A 15197-nucleotide genomic window follows, 5' to 3' on the forward strand; every position below is an offset into this window, starting at 1 on the left:
ACCTACATACCCTGAAAACATCCAGGGATCCAACGAAAAACAATTTCCACCGCCGTAACCTTCTATATCCGCGAGAACCCAACTTGGAGCCTTCGCCGGCGCTCCGCCGGAGGGGGAATCGACCATGGAGGGCTTCTACATCAACACCATAGCCCCTCCGATGAGTTGTGAGTAGTTTACCACAGACCTTTGGGTCCATAGTTATTAGCTAGATGGCTTTTTCTCTCTTTTTCGATCTCAATACAATGTTCTCCCCCTCTCTTGTGGAGATCTATTTGATGTAAACTCTTTTTGGAGTGTGTTTGTCGAGATCCGATGAATTGTGGGCTTATGATCAAGTTTATCTATGAAAAATATTTGAATCGTCTCTGAATTCTTTTATGTATGATTGAGTTATCTTTGCAAGTCTCTTCGAATTATCAGTTTGGTTTGGCCTACTAGGTTGATCTTTCTTGCCATGGGAGAAGTGCTTAGCTTTGGGTTCAATCTTGCGGTGTCCTTACCCAGTGACAAAAAGGGTTGCAAGGCACATATTGTATTGTTGCCATCGAGGATAAAAAGATGGGGTTTATATCATATTGCTTGAGTTTATCCCTCTACATCATGTCATCTTTCTTAATGCGTTACTCTGTTCTTATGAACTTAATACTCTAGATACATGCTAGATAGCGGTCGATGTGTGGAGTAATAGTAGTAGATGCAGGCAGGAGTCGGTCTACTTGTCACGGACGTGATGCCTATATACATGATCATGCCTAGATAATCTCATAATTATTCACTTTTCTATCAATTGCTCGACAATAATTTGTTCACCCACCGTAATACTTATGCTATCTTGAGAGAAGCCACTAGTGAAACCTATGGCCCCCGGGTCTATCTTTTATCATATAAGCTTTCAATCTACTTTTATTTGCATCTTTACTTTTCCTATCTATATTATAAAATACCAAAAATATATTTATCTTATCATACTATCTCTACCAGATCTCACTTTCGCAAGTGGCCGTGAAGGGATTGACAACCCCTTTATTGCGTTGGTTGCGAGTTCTTTGTTTGTTTGTGTAGGTGCGTGGGACTTTTAAGGAGCCTCCTACTGGATTGATACCTTGGTTCTCAAAAACCGAGGGAAATACTTATGCTACTTTGCTGCATCACCCTTTCCTCTTCAAGGAAAACCAACGCAAGCTCAAGACGTAGCAGCGCTTTGAGCCGGTTAATTCATCGATTGCTTCTTCCAGAGCCACCTCTACCTTCTCAGCTCGGTTAATTAAAGTTGTTCTTTCATCAGCCCAGGACTTCTTTTCATTATTGAATTCTTTCTTCAGTTTTTCTTGTTCAGAAATACTGAATTTGCACTTGGTATCGACCTTTTGGTTCTCCGTTTCTTGGGCCTCAAGGCGGCTCTTCAGATCAGTCACCTCATATTGTGTGATTTCTCCAATACCAATAATAATGATTTCCTTAGCACTCCGATTGCTCCTCTTAATGATGTTGAGTCTTGTGAAATCAATACTGCTTTGCTGAATCTTGTTATGAAAGATCAATTCGCCGGCCTTCCTAGTGAAGATGCCACTACTCATTTAAACAACTTTGTTGATTTGTGTGATATGCAAAAGAACAAAGATATGGATAATGATATTGTTAAATTGAAGTTATTTCCGTTTTCACTTAGAGATCGTGCTAAAGTTTGGTTTTCGTGTTTGCCTAAAAATAGTATTGATTCTTGGAACAAGTGCAAAGATGCTTTTATCTCTAAGTATTTTCCTCCCGTTAAGATTATCACTCTTAGGAATGATATTCCCGTATATTTTATCGTTCTTGATATAGATTGCAATCTTTCTTGCCCTATTATTCTTGGTAGACCTTTCCTTAGAACGATTGGCGCGATTATTGATATGAAGGAAGGGAATATTAGATTCCAATTTCCATTAAGGAAAGGAATGGAGCACTTTCTAAGAAAGAAAGTCAAATTACCTTATGAATCTATCATGTGAGCTACTTATGAATTGAGTGTCAAAAATGACACTACTTAGATCTATCTTCGCTTTTATGCCTAGCTAGGGGCGTTAAACGATAGCGCTAGTTGGGAGGCAACCCAATTTTATTTGTGTTTTTTTTGTTTTTGTTTCTGTTTAGTAATAGATTTTGCATCTACCTTCTGTTTAGATGTGTTTTATGTTTTAATTAGTGTTTGTGCCAAGTAGAACCTATAGGATAACCTATGATGATAGTTAATTTGATTCTGCTGAAAAACAGAAACTTTGCGCGCACGAAATTAGTTTTGTTAAATCACAGAAACGTGTTATTGCATTGATTCCTTTTTCTTCTGATCAATAGACAAATTGTCCAGGACTTCCTATTTTGTTAGGATGTTTAGAGTTCCAGAAGTTTGCGTTAGTTACATATTGCTACAGACTGTTCTGTTTTTGATAGATTCTGTTTTTCGTGTGTTGTTTGCTTATTTTGATGCATCTATGGCTAGTATTAAGTGGCATGAACCATAGAGAACTTGGAATACAGTAGGTTCAATACCAAAAAAATAAAGAATGAGTTCATTACAGTACCTTATGTGGTGGTTTTATTTTCTTTCATTGACGGAGCTTATAAGATTTTCTGTTGAGTTTTGTGTTGTGAAGTTTTCAAGTTTTGGGTAAAGCTTTGATGGACTATGGAATAAGGAGTGGCAAGAGCCTAAGCTTGGGGATGCCCATGGCACCCCAAGATATTCAAGGATAGCCAAAAGCCTAAGCTTGGGGATGCCCCGGGAAGGCATCCCCTCTTTCGTCTTCGTTCATTGGTAACTTTACTTGGAGCTATATTTTTATTCGCCACATGATATGTGTTTTGCTTGGAGTGTCGTGTATTATATTAGTATTTGCTTTTTAGTTTACCAGAATCATCCTTGCTATACACACCTTTTGGGAGAAGCCTACTTGATTGAATTTATTAGAATACTCTATGTGCTTCACTTATATCTTTTGAGCTTGATAGTTTTTGCTCTAGTGCTTCACTTATATCTTTTAGAGCATGGCGGTGGCTTAATTTTTTAGAAATTGCTAGTCTCTCATGATTCACTTATACTATTTTGAGAGTCTTTTAGAACATCATGGTATTTGCTATGGTTATAAAAATTGTCCTGGAATGGTAGGCATCCAAGTTGGGTATAATAAAAACTATCATAGGAAATGAATTGGATGCTATGATCAATTTGATACTTGATAATTCTTTTGAGATATGGAGGTAGTGATATTAAAGTCATGCTATTTGGGTGATTATGAATTTAAAGAATGCTTGTGTTGAAGTTAGCAAGTCCCGTAGCATGCACGTATGGTTAAAGTTGTGTAACAGATTTGAAACATGAAGTGTACCTGGCTTGTGCATCCTTATGAGTGGAGGTTGGGGACGAGCGATGGTCTTTTCCTACCAATCTATCCCTCTAGGAGCATGCGCGTAGTGCTTGATTTTTGATGACTTCTAAATTTTTGCAATAAGTATATGAGTTCTTTTGACTAATGTTGAGTCCATGGATTATACACACTTTTACCTTTCCACCATTGCTAGCCTCTTCGGTACCGTGCATTGCCCTTTCTCACCTTGAGAGTTGGTGCAAACTTCGCCGGTGCATCCAAACCCCGTGATACGATACGCTCTATCACACATAAACCTCCTTATATCTTCCTCAAAACAGCCACCATACCTACCTATTATGGCATTTCCATAGCCATTCTGAGATATATTGCCATGCAACTTTCCACCGTTCCGTTCATCATCATCATGACATACTTTACTTTTATCATATTGCCATTGCATGATCATGTAGTTGACATCTTATTTGTGGCAAAGCCATCATGCATAATTTTTCAACATGTCACTCTTGATTCATTGCACCATCCCGGTACACCATCGGAGGCATTCATATAGAGTCATATCTTGTTCTAGTTTTGAGTTGTAATTCATATGTTGTAATCAATGAAAGTGTGATGATCATCATTATTAGATCATTGTCCCAAAGAAAAAAAAAGAAAAAGAAAAAAAGGCCAAAAAAGAAAAAAAAGAAAGGCCACAGAAAAAAAGAAAAAAAGAAAAATAAATAAAAAAAATAAAAGGGGCAATGTTACTATCTCTTTTTCCACACTTGTGCTTCAAAGTAGCACCATGTTTTGCATATAGTGAGTCTCATATGTTGTCACTTTCATATACTAGTGGGAATTTTTCATTATAGAACTTGGCTTGTATATTCCTATGATGGGCTTCCTCAAATGCCCTAGGTATTCGTGAGCAAGCAAGTTGGATGCACACCCACTAGTTTTCTTTTGTTGAGCATTATTTATAGCTCTAGTGCATCTGTTGCATGGCAATCCCTACTCCTCATGTTGACATCAATTGATGGGCATCTCGATAGCCCGTTGATTATCCTCGTCAATGAGAGACTTTCTCCTTTTTGTCTTCTCCACACAATCCCCACTATCATATTCTATTCCACCCATAGTGCTATATCCATGGCTCACGCTCATGTATTGCGTGAAGGTTGAAAAAGTTTGAGATTATTTAAGTACGAAACAATTGCTTGGCTTGTCATCGGGGGTGTAGAATTTGGGAACATCTTTGTGTGACGAAAATGAAGCATAGCCTAACTATATGATTTTGTAGGGATGAACTTTCTTTAGCCATGTTATTTTGAGAAGGCATGATTGCTTTGATTAGTATGCTTGAAGTGTTACTATTTCTTTTATCAATATGAACTTTTATTTTGAATCATTTGGATCTGAACATTCATGCCACAAGAAAGAAAAATACATTGAGAATTATGCTAGGTAGCATTCCACATCAAAAATTCTGTTTTTATCATTTACCTACTCGAGGACGAGCAGGAATTAAGCTTGGGGATGCTTGATACGTCTCCAACGTATCTATAATTTTTTATTGTTCCATGCTATTATATTACCCCTTTTGGATATTTATGGGCTTTATTTTACATATTTATATCATTTTTGGGACTAACCTACTATCCGGAAGCCCAGCCCGTATTGCTGTTTTTTTTGCCTATTTCAGTATTTCGAAGAAAAGGAATATCAAACGGAGTCCAAACGGAATGAAACCTTCGGGGGCGTGATTTTTGGAACGAACGTGATCCAGAGGACTTGGAGTGCAAGTCAATAAGAAATAGAGGCGGCCAGGAGATAGGAGGGCGTGCCCACCCCTCCTGGGCGCCCCCTGTCTCCTAGGCCCCTCGAGCGGCCACGGATGTACTTCTTCCTCCTATATATACCTACGTACCCCGAAAACATCCAGGGAGCCAACGAAAAACACTTTCCACCGCCATAACCTTCTGTATCCGCGAGATCCCATCTTGGAGCCTTCGCCGGCGCTCCGCCAGAGGGGGAATCGACCATGGAGGGCTTCTACATCAACACCATAGCCCCTCCAATGAGTTGTGAGTAGTTTACCACAGACCTTCGGGTCCATAGTTATTAGCTAGATGGCTTCTTCTCTCTTTTTGGATCTCAATACAATGTTCTCCCCCTCTCTTGTGGAGATATATTTGATGTAAACTCTTTTTGCGATGTGTTTGTGAAGATCCGATGAATTGTGGGTTTATGATCAAGCTTATCTACGAGAAATATTTGAATCTTCTCTGAATTCTTTTATGTATGATTGAGTTATCTTTGCAAGTCTCTTCGAATTATCAGTTTGGTTTGGCCTACTAAGTTGATCTTTCTTGCCATGGGAGAAGTGCTTAGCTTTGGGTTCAATCTTGCGGTGTCCTTACCCAGTGACAAAAAGGGTTGCAAGGCACATATTGTATTGTTGCCATCGAGGATAAAAAGATGGGGTTTATATCATATTGCTTGAGTTTATCCCTCTACATCATGTCATCTTTCTTAATGCGTTACTCTGTTCTTATGAACTTAATACTCTAGATACATGCTAGATAGCGGTCGATGTGTGGAGTAATAGTAGTAGATGCAGGCAGGAGTCGGTCTACTTGTCACGGACGTGATGCCTATATACATGATCATGCCTAGATAATCTCATAATTATTCACTTTTCTATCAATTGCTCGACAATAATTTGTTCACCCACCGTAATACTTATGCTATCTTGAGAGAAGCCACTAGTTAAACCTATGGCCCCCGGGTCTATCTTTTATCATATAAGCTTTCAATCTACTTTTATTTGCATCTTTACTTTTCCTATCTATATTATAAAATACCAAAAATATATTTATCTTATCATACTATCTCTACCAGATCTCACTTTCGCAAGTGGCCGTGAAGGGATTGACAACCCCTTTATTGCGTTGGTTGCGAGTTCTTTGTTTGTTTGTGTAGGTGCGTGGGACTTTTAAGGAGCCTCCTACTGGATTGATACCTTGGTTCTCAAAAACCGAGGGAAATACTTACGCTACTTTGCTGCATCACTCTTTCCTCTTCAAGGAAAACCAACGCAAGCTCAAGACGTAGCAGCGCTTTGAGCCGGTTAATTCATCGATTGCTTCTTCCAGAGCCACCTCTACCTTCTCAGCTCGGTTAATTAAAGTTGTTCTTTCATCAGCCCAGGACTTCTTTTCATTATCGAATTCTTTCTTCGGTTTTTCTTGTTCAGAAATACTGAATTTGCACTTGGTATCGACCTTTTGGTTCTCCGTTTCTTGGGCCTCAAGGCGGCTCTTCAGATCAGTCACCTCATATTCGAGTTGACTCATGGTGGCCTATACAAATACAGGGTCAAAATTAAGCCAATTTGTATGCAGTATTAAACTCCCAAGCCTTTTGCCAGCAACAATGCTTGTCACTTGGGGGCTAATGTTTGCCGAAGAATTTTACTTTCAACGGCGGTTCATAACACGACGGTTCATAACAGTAAGTCCCAAGCACTTTTGCAAACAATAATACTTGGTACTTGGGGGCTAATGTTTGCCGAAGAATTTTACTTTCAGCGACGGTTCATAACACGGCGGTTCATAATAGTAAGTCCCAAGCACTTTTGCAAACAATAATACTTGGCACTTGGGGGCTAATGCATATTGCGGTTCAAAGCTCTGTAAGTACATTTATATATATATAACCATTTTAAGGACCGGTTTAACCATGTTGGTTAAGCCGCCCCTTGGGGACTACAGAGTAAGCCGGACTTCTTGTATGTCTTATTCATCTATGTTACTAATGTCACTAAATTTATTTCTAAGTCTATAGCGTATTCATCATAAGCAATAGACTTGGGGGCTGCACAGTGAAGATAAATGAATACAGAGAAAGGGTTGTACCTCAAATTTTTGGTGCATCTGTTTCACCATGTCAATCTCAAGATTCCAGTTGTTGTGTACTTGGCTCATGTAGCCAGAAAAGGTGTCTTCAATACTCAGGTGAGCATAGTTTCTAACATCCAGCTTGACCCGGCGGTGTTCCAGAAGTTCCTCCTTGGCGGGACATTTGGCCAGCACAGTTGGCCTTCCCGGCTCAACAAAGCCGGTTTTGGTGATCTCAACGTTAGTGTTTTGCGGGTCATCTGTCCTGACCGGGCTAGGGGCTTCTGGATTTTCTGACTCATCGGCGGATCATTCAGCGGGCAGGTCAGCAGCGGGAGTTGGTATGTCTTGAGCTGGCCCTGATGGCGGCTCATGAGTTGACAAGTCCGGCACAGCTATTTCAAGAACCGGCTCAGTCACGACCGTGTCTTCAGCTGGCTTGCTCTTCCTAACCCGTTTGTTGGGCTTGGCTTGTCCACTGCATCAAAATAAAAGGTTAGTACAGATGCAAGTGATTAAAGTAAATACAAGATTAGCAGATTATTATACCTTGGTGCAGTCTTGAAAGCCGGCAGGTTGGACTTCATTGAGTCGCCGGAGGAAGGGGAAGTTTCCTAATAATCCGAGTCAGAAGAATTGAGAGGTTGGCGAGTAAGATCCGCCAAAGGATAAAGAGAATTTAAATCAGAGGTGACCTCATTCCGGCTCTTCTTTGGGGTGTTTGGTAAGCCGGAGGAGAGCTCCGCATCCTTGCTGGTCCGGGTCTGCCTTCGGCTCTCATGAATCTGCCGCTTCAAAAGAAATTGAGGATCGTGATGACCTAAAGGATGAGAAAACCTTACTTTCCGGGTCACTCTGCAGGTTTTCCGTCTTGGCAAAGGCTCGGAGTCGGAGGAAAAGATAGTTACCTCATCAGCCTTGTTACGGCTTGCTCTTGTGTCCTCCTGCTGATAATCAGTGTCAATAAGATGGTTAAAAAATTAGCCAAGGGAATCAAGGGCTACCTCCGACTCAGAAGAGTCTGCTAGCCGAAGTAGGTCAGAGGCGGTGGCCTTTTTTCCCTTCTTCTTGGCAGCCTCTTTTCTGGCGGCTTTCTTCTCCTTCCTGGCTTTCTTGGCAGCCTTATGGTCATATTTGACCTTCCAGAATTTATCACCCGCCTGCAAAGATTAACATATGTATGAGTATGGATGAAACATCAAAAAATCAAGGTAATTATTTTATGTGGGCGGCTTACCTTTGGAGCCGGGTTAGCTTTACAGAAGGGGGCTAGGCCCACCTTACCACAGTCTGCCAGGCTCTCGTTCAAAAGAGACTTGGTCATATCATCGATGGCATCATCAAGCAAGCCATCAGGGCTGTGTCGCAGAGGGTCATCCTTTGCGCCCGTATAATCGCACATCAAGCCGGGGCGGCGGCTCAAAGGAATGATCCGCCAGGCGAGCCAAACCCGGACCGGGTCGATGCCTGTTAACCTGTTTCCCAGAAGAGCTTTGATCTTGGACAAAGTGGGGGTGAGTGATTTGCGTTCGGCGACTGTAATCTTGTCAGGCAAATGATGGTTGGGCCCAAGACAAAGAGCACAAAAGCCGGGCAGAGGATTTTCACCAGCCGAAGAGGTGTCTTGGAAGTAAAACCACGTCATATTCCAATCTTTGGGGTGGCTCGGCGGGATGGCGTAAGGAAATATCACGTCCCTACGGTGCTGGATTGAGACACCGCCAAGCTCTAAGCTCTGATCGCTAGCGCACTCATTCTGGCGGTTCAAATAAAACAGCTCTCTGAAGAGCAGCAGATTGGGTTCTTCTCCAAGGTATACTTCACTGAATACTTGAAAGTTGCAGATATTAGACACGGAATTGGGTCCGATGTCTTGTGGGTGAAGATCAAAGAAATGCAGCACGTCTCTGAAGAATTTTGAGCCAAGTGGAGTAAAACCCCGGTTCATATGATCCGTGAAAACAACAACTTCTCCTTCTTTGGCCTGAGGGAATTCTCCTCCGGGTTAGGAGCACGATAAGTCATGACTTCTTTCTTCGGCAGATAGCCGGTCTTCACAAAATCATCCAGAGTACTGTCTGTGACAATGGATTTAACCCAGTTGCAGGAAGTAGGTGCCTTTGCTGCCATTATGATTGAAAGCCTAAAGACAGAGAAAAAAGTACCGGTTCAAATTTAAGCCGGGCAGGAAAATATTACAGCACATAGTTAAGATGGCGGCTTACGAAGGGGCCTAATGGTATAAGGATAATTATGTCAAGGTTAATTAAGCCGCCATAGGCTCTATAAGCCGTCAAGACTAGTTAAACCGCCAAGGGTGGTTCAAGTTATCAATTGAGCATTGCCTCTTTTAAACCGGTGATCAGAGTCGCCATGGCTAGATGAATCTAACAAATGCAGATTTTTGCCTAAGTATTGTACAAACAGGTTTCACCATTTGCAGCCATTATTTTGGATCAAACAGATGTTCAGAAAAGAAAATTTTCTAGACCTAAAACATGGCGCAGAGGAGTTCATGCATTCCAGTGGGGATTTTTTACAAGGAAAGAAGATCTACTAGTATATAAAATGGATGTGAAGCAACTACCGCACGAGATCTACGCTACTGTTGGATCAAAGAAACCACGACAGAAGCAAATGCGAAGAACTAGGATGAACAGAGAATTGTACAGATGAACTCGCTAACCCTAGCATGGATCTATAGAGCAGAAGGGGAAAACTTACTGTGATGGATCTGCTGTGGAGGGGCGCCGCTGTTTTCTCGTCAAGTTCAGGTCGATGCAGCGGCCTAGGTCGACGGAGACGGGATGTGCTGCGGTGGCGGTGGCAGAGCTCCAGTGGCTGATGGGGGCGAGAGGAAGAAGATGCGAACGGGAAGAATGAGGAAGACCTAGTCGGGTCTATTTATAAGGAAAGACCACCAAAAGAGCGCGAAAAACAAGAAGGCCAAAAATATGAGTTATCCAACTACAAGGACGCCTCGATTTTCGGGATGGTCATCAAGACAAAGGTCCATTGGGATGCATTGGATAAAACATGCTTTTATGACAGGTGACGTCATGGCGGGTTACCACAAATCCAGAGAATGAAGTCATGGCGGGTTACAAAAATTTCATAAGGGCAGAAGATTTTTCCTTAAGTGTCGAAGATTGACATGAACCAGTTCAAATCAATCTGGGGCCTAATGTTGGGGATATAACTATTGGTATGACCTGCCCAGGAGGGGTCGGGTTATACTTGCAAATATTCTTGAAGCCCAAGACCCAGAATATAGATGGTGGTTTAGTTAAGGGCCCAAGGCCCAGAGGCGACTTAAGGCCCGTAGTGATAAACCTCCATGTATGCGTGACTTGTATTGTAAGGCAAGAATAGTTAAGAGACCGAGACATACACTGTTTATGAGTCGGCAGGGACTCTATGAGTCGCAGGGCGTCAACCTCTGTATATAAAGGGACGACCCGGCGGCGGTTCAGGACAAGTAACATCAACTCGAGAGCTAGGTCAAGTGATTCCCTCCCTGGTTATCGAGACATAAGCAATCTCACTCAAAACTGGATTGTAGGCTTTTACCTTCACCGTAAGGGGCCGAACCAGTATAAACCTCATTTCCTTTGTCCCGATTAACCCCTTTAAGCTTCCTAGTTGCGATGGCTCCATGACTAAGTCCTTTCACTAGGACATCTGCTGTGACAATTCCACGACACCAACCCAACCAACACACCTTTATAATCACCCTTTTACGTTGTGACGTTTGGTAGCACACAAATTGTTCCTCCGGTATCGGGAGTTGCATAATCTCATAGTCTGAGGAACTTGTATAAGTCATGAAGAAAGCAGTAGCAATGAAACTAACATGATCATAATGCTAAGCTAATGGATGGGTCATGTCCATCACATCATTCCACTAATGATGTGATCCCGTTCATCAAATGACAACACATGTCTATGGTTAGGAAACTTAACCATCTTTGATTAACGAGCTAGTCTAGTAGAGGCATACTAGGAACTATAGGTTTGTCTATGTATTCACACATGTACTAAGTTTCCGGTTAATACAATTCTAGCATGAATAATAAATATTTATCATGAATTAAGGAAATAAATAATAACTTTATTATTGCCTCTAGGGCATATTTCCGTCATGCATCACATTGCATTATGATACGTCTTCAATGTATCCATAATTTTTGATTGTTCCATGCTATTATATTATCAATCTTGGATGTTTTATATGCATTATTATGCTATTTTATATTATTTTTGGGGACTAACTTATTGACCTAGTGCCCAGTGCCAGTTGTTATTTTCTCCTTGTTTTTGCCTTTAGAGAAACTCAATACCAAACAGAGTTCAAATGGAATGAAACTTTTTGAAGATTTTTCTTAGACCACAAGACACCCTAGAAGCTTCGGGAGGAGGCTGGAAGGGCTATGAGGTGGCCACAAGCTCAGGGGGCGCGCCCCAGGGCCCCCCAAGCTTATGGGCCCCCCGTGGCACTTCCAACCCTAATCTTTCTTATATAAAATACACAAATATTCCCCATAGACCAGAGGGCACATAAAAGGTACTTTTTCGCCGCCGCAAGTTTCTGTCTTCGTGAGATCCCATCTGGGGACCTTTTACGGTACTCTGCCGGAGGGGAATTCGATCACGGAGGGCTTCTACATCAACCTTGCTGCCCTCCCCATGTGTGAGTAGTTTACCACAGACCTACGGGTCCATGGCTAGTATCTAGATGGCTTCTTCTCTCTCTTTGATCTTCAATACAATGTTCTCCTCAATATTTATGGAGATCTATTAGATGTAATCTTCTTTTGCGGTGTGTTTGTTAAGATCCGATGAATTGTGGGTTTATGATCAGATTATCTATGAATATTATTTGAGTCTTCTCTGAACTCTTTTATGCATGATTTATATAGCTTTGTATTTCTCTCCGATCTATTGATTTAGTTCGGCTAACTAGATTTATTTTTCTTGCAATGCGAGAGGTGTTTTGTAATGGGTTCAATCTAGCGGTGCTCAATCCCAGTGACAGAAGGGGACATGAAACGTATTTGTATTATTGCCACTAAAGATAAAAAGATGGGATTTGTTCATATTGATTGGATCTATCCCTCTACATCATGTCATCTTGCTTAGGGCGTTACTCCATTCTTGTTAACTTAATACACTAGATGCATACTTGATAGTGGTCGATCTATGTAGGGGTGGGCGTTCGGTTTATATGGTTAGTTCGGTTTGGTTTATTCGGGTTTTCTAAATTTCGGTTTCTGTAAAATAAAAACCGAAAGAATCAAAGTAAAAATATAAACCAAACCTTTTTAACCGAAATTTGTCGGTTCGATTTGTTCGGTTAACCGTAAAACCGATTATGTATGTGTCTCATATGCCATATGTAATAGAAAGAAATTAATATATTAAGCACACATGGAAGCCGTATCTTTACTTCTAGGATCCATGCACGAAGGAGATTCTATAAGTACTCGCTGGAGGCAACGCAAATTACCTACTTTTTTGTGGGATGATTCGCGTAGTAGGGAGTGTAGTATAATAATTACCTAAATTAACTAGTGGGCTGGCGTCTTTGGCGTTCCAAGAATAAAGGGGATCATGTATAGTTCGGCTAGTTCGGTTTGTACGGTTTCTATAGATTGGAAACCGATGCAAAACCAAACACCGAACAGTGGCTACTTTTCTAACCAAACCAAAACACCGAAAACCGATTTTTTAGAAAAATCGGTTAAATCGGTTCGGTTTGGTTTCGGTTTTCGGTTTTCGGTGTGAATGTGCCCACCCCTAGATCTATGGAGTAATAGTAGTAGATGCACGCAGAAGTCGGTCTATTTGTCATGGACGTGATGCCTATATACATGATCATTGCCTTGGATATCGTCATAACTATGTGCTTTTCTATCAATTGCTCAACAGTATTTGTTTACCCACTGTATGCTTTCGTTCAAGAGAGAAGCCTCTAATGAAAACTATGGCCCCGGGTCTATCCTTTATCATACTATTTTGAGATCTACAAAATCAAAAACACAAGAATACCTTGTTGCATTTTATTTACTTTTATTTTATTTTGCACTTTTACTTATCTTTTATATCCATCTCTATCAGATCTCATCCTTGCAAGTAACCGTGAAGGGATTGATCACCCCTTTATCCCTTTGGGTGCAAATATTTGTTTGTTTTTGTAGGTGCAATTATTGAAGACTTGTGTGTTTCTCCTACTCGATTGATACATTGATTCTTAACTGAGGGAAATGTTTATTTCTACTTTCTGTATCACCATTTCCTCTTTAAGAGAAAAACCAACGCAAGCTCAAGAAGTAGCACATTACATGACAGTATATTATACTAGGGGTGACCTAACACAGTTCTAAGTGTTATAGATGGAGCGGAAAAATATCCGGGTTTCCCTGCTCCATGCTTTTATTGGACAGACAAACCGGAGGGAAAGGTTCCATGTTTTCGGTGTTAGAGACATGTGACAGGTGAGTGGATGACATATTCGAATTCGTCTTATTTTTCTGATCATTTTTCATATATAAAATATTTTGATCTGAGTTCGGATTAATTTCTATAATTTTCTAAAGTTTAAATGAATTTTGGATTTTCTGAAATTATATTAATTCAAAATTTAATATCTAATTTTCAAAGTGCACCCGGTGCAGTGCACCCAGGGCTGACTGGTAGGCCCCAGTTGACTAGTCAGCTGCCTAATCAGCGGTCAACGTTGACTGTTGACTGGTCAACACGACACGTGGGACCCCGCCGTTAGCGTCTCAAATTAACAATTACTTAATTTAGTTAATTAGCTAGGGCCTACATGTCATTGACAATTTTACTCAACTAAGTAGGTAATCAATCTACCTGGGGTAATTAGAGGGGTGGGACCCCGTGGTCGGTGGCACAAGCCGGCCTTAGGCGAAACTGCGCACGCGCACGTGCACCAGCGGAGGAGCATGGCGCGACCGTGCGCGGCCAGCGCGTAGCCGGTAACCCGCGGGCGTGGGTGGCTGCGGCGGCCGCCGCCGACAGCAGTAGTGGCGGCAACAGGCACGGTGGCAAGGCGCGGTCTCGCACGGGTGGGGGCGCGCACGGGGCATGCAGTGCAGGAGCGGCATGGGGCGCGCGGGAGCACTGCCACGGGCGGTGAGCGCGCCGGGAGCAGAGCTCCGGCTATGGCGACCACAAACGAGCACGAGAGCGACGGTAAAATGGTACAGATCAAAGGGATAAGCGAGGGAATCAGCTGAGGGGCTCACCCCGGTGCTCCTGGACGAGGTTGGGAGGTCGGGGAGCTCGGGAGGCGGCGAATCCGACGACGGCCGTGGCGGGGAAGACGACCCGATGGCGAGGAAGCAGGGCATCCCGGCTTGGTTCACTGGTCGGGGACGAAGAAGGTGACGAGGATGCTCCTGGACATGATGGTGCGACGCGGGGCGGCCGGTGGCCACAGGATCAACGGCGAGATGGCGACGAGCGAACTCGGGATCGAGGGGATCGAGCGTGGGGAAAGGGATGATTGAGCTAGGGTTGTCTAGGGCCTCGGGGGTGTCGCCCTTATCCTCTCGCTAGACATCGACCATCGAGCCATGGAGGCCGTGGATGGTCGACACGCCATGGCTCTATCTCACTGTACGTGAGGTGAGAGAGATGGACTGGGCCAGATACACTGTAGCCACTAGAGCCCATTAGCACAGTAGGCTCTAGCCTTTTCCTTTTTTTTCTTTTAATTTTTTGTATTTTCTTTTACTGTCAGCTGATTTTTATTAAATGTGAGACTTTTCTCATAATTACTAGCTATATTGCAGGGCTACACAAAAAGTTTGGGGCCATTTGAAAATGTCTAAACATTTTTAGAAGAGCAAATAGCCAAAATACCACTAGTGAAAACCGAACATGCAAAAATGCCACTAGTGAAAACCAACTTGCCAAAATAACA

Source organism: Triticum aestivum, chromosome 6B (genome assembly GCF_018294505.1).
Source record: "Triticum aestivum cultivar Chinese Spring chromosome 6B, IWGSC CS RefSeq v2.1, whole genome shotgun sequence".
In the NCBI taxonomy this organism is placed as follows: domain Eukaryota; kingdom Viridiplantae; phylum Streptophyta; class Magnoliopsida; order Poales; family Poaceae; genus Triticum; species Triticum aestivum.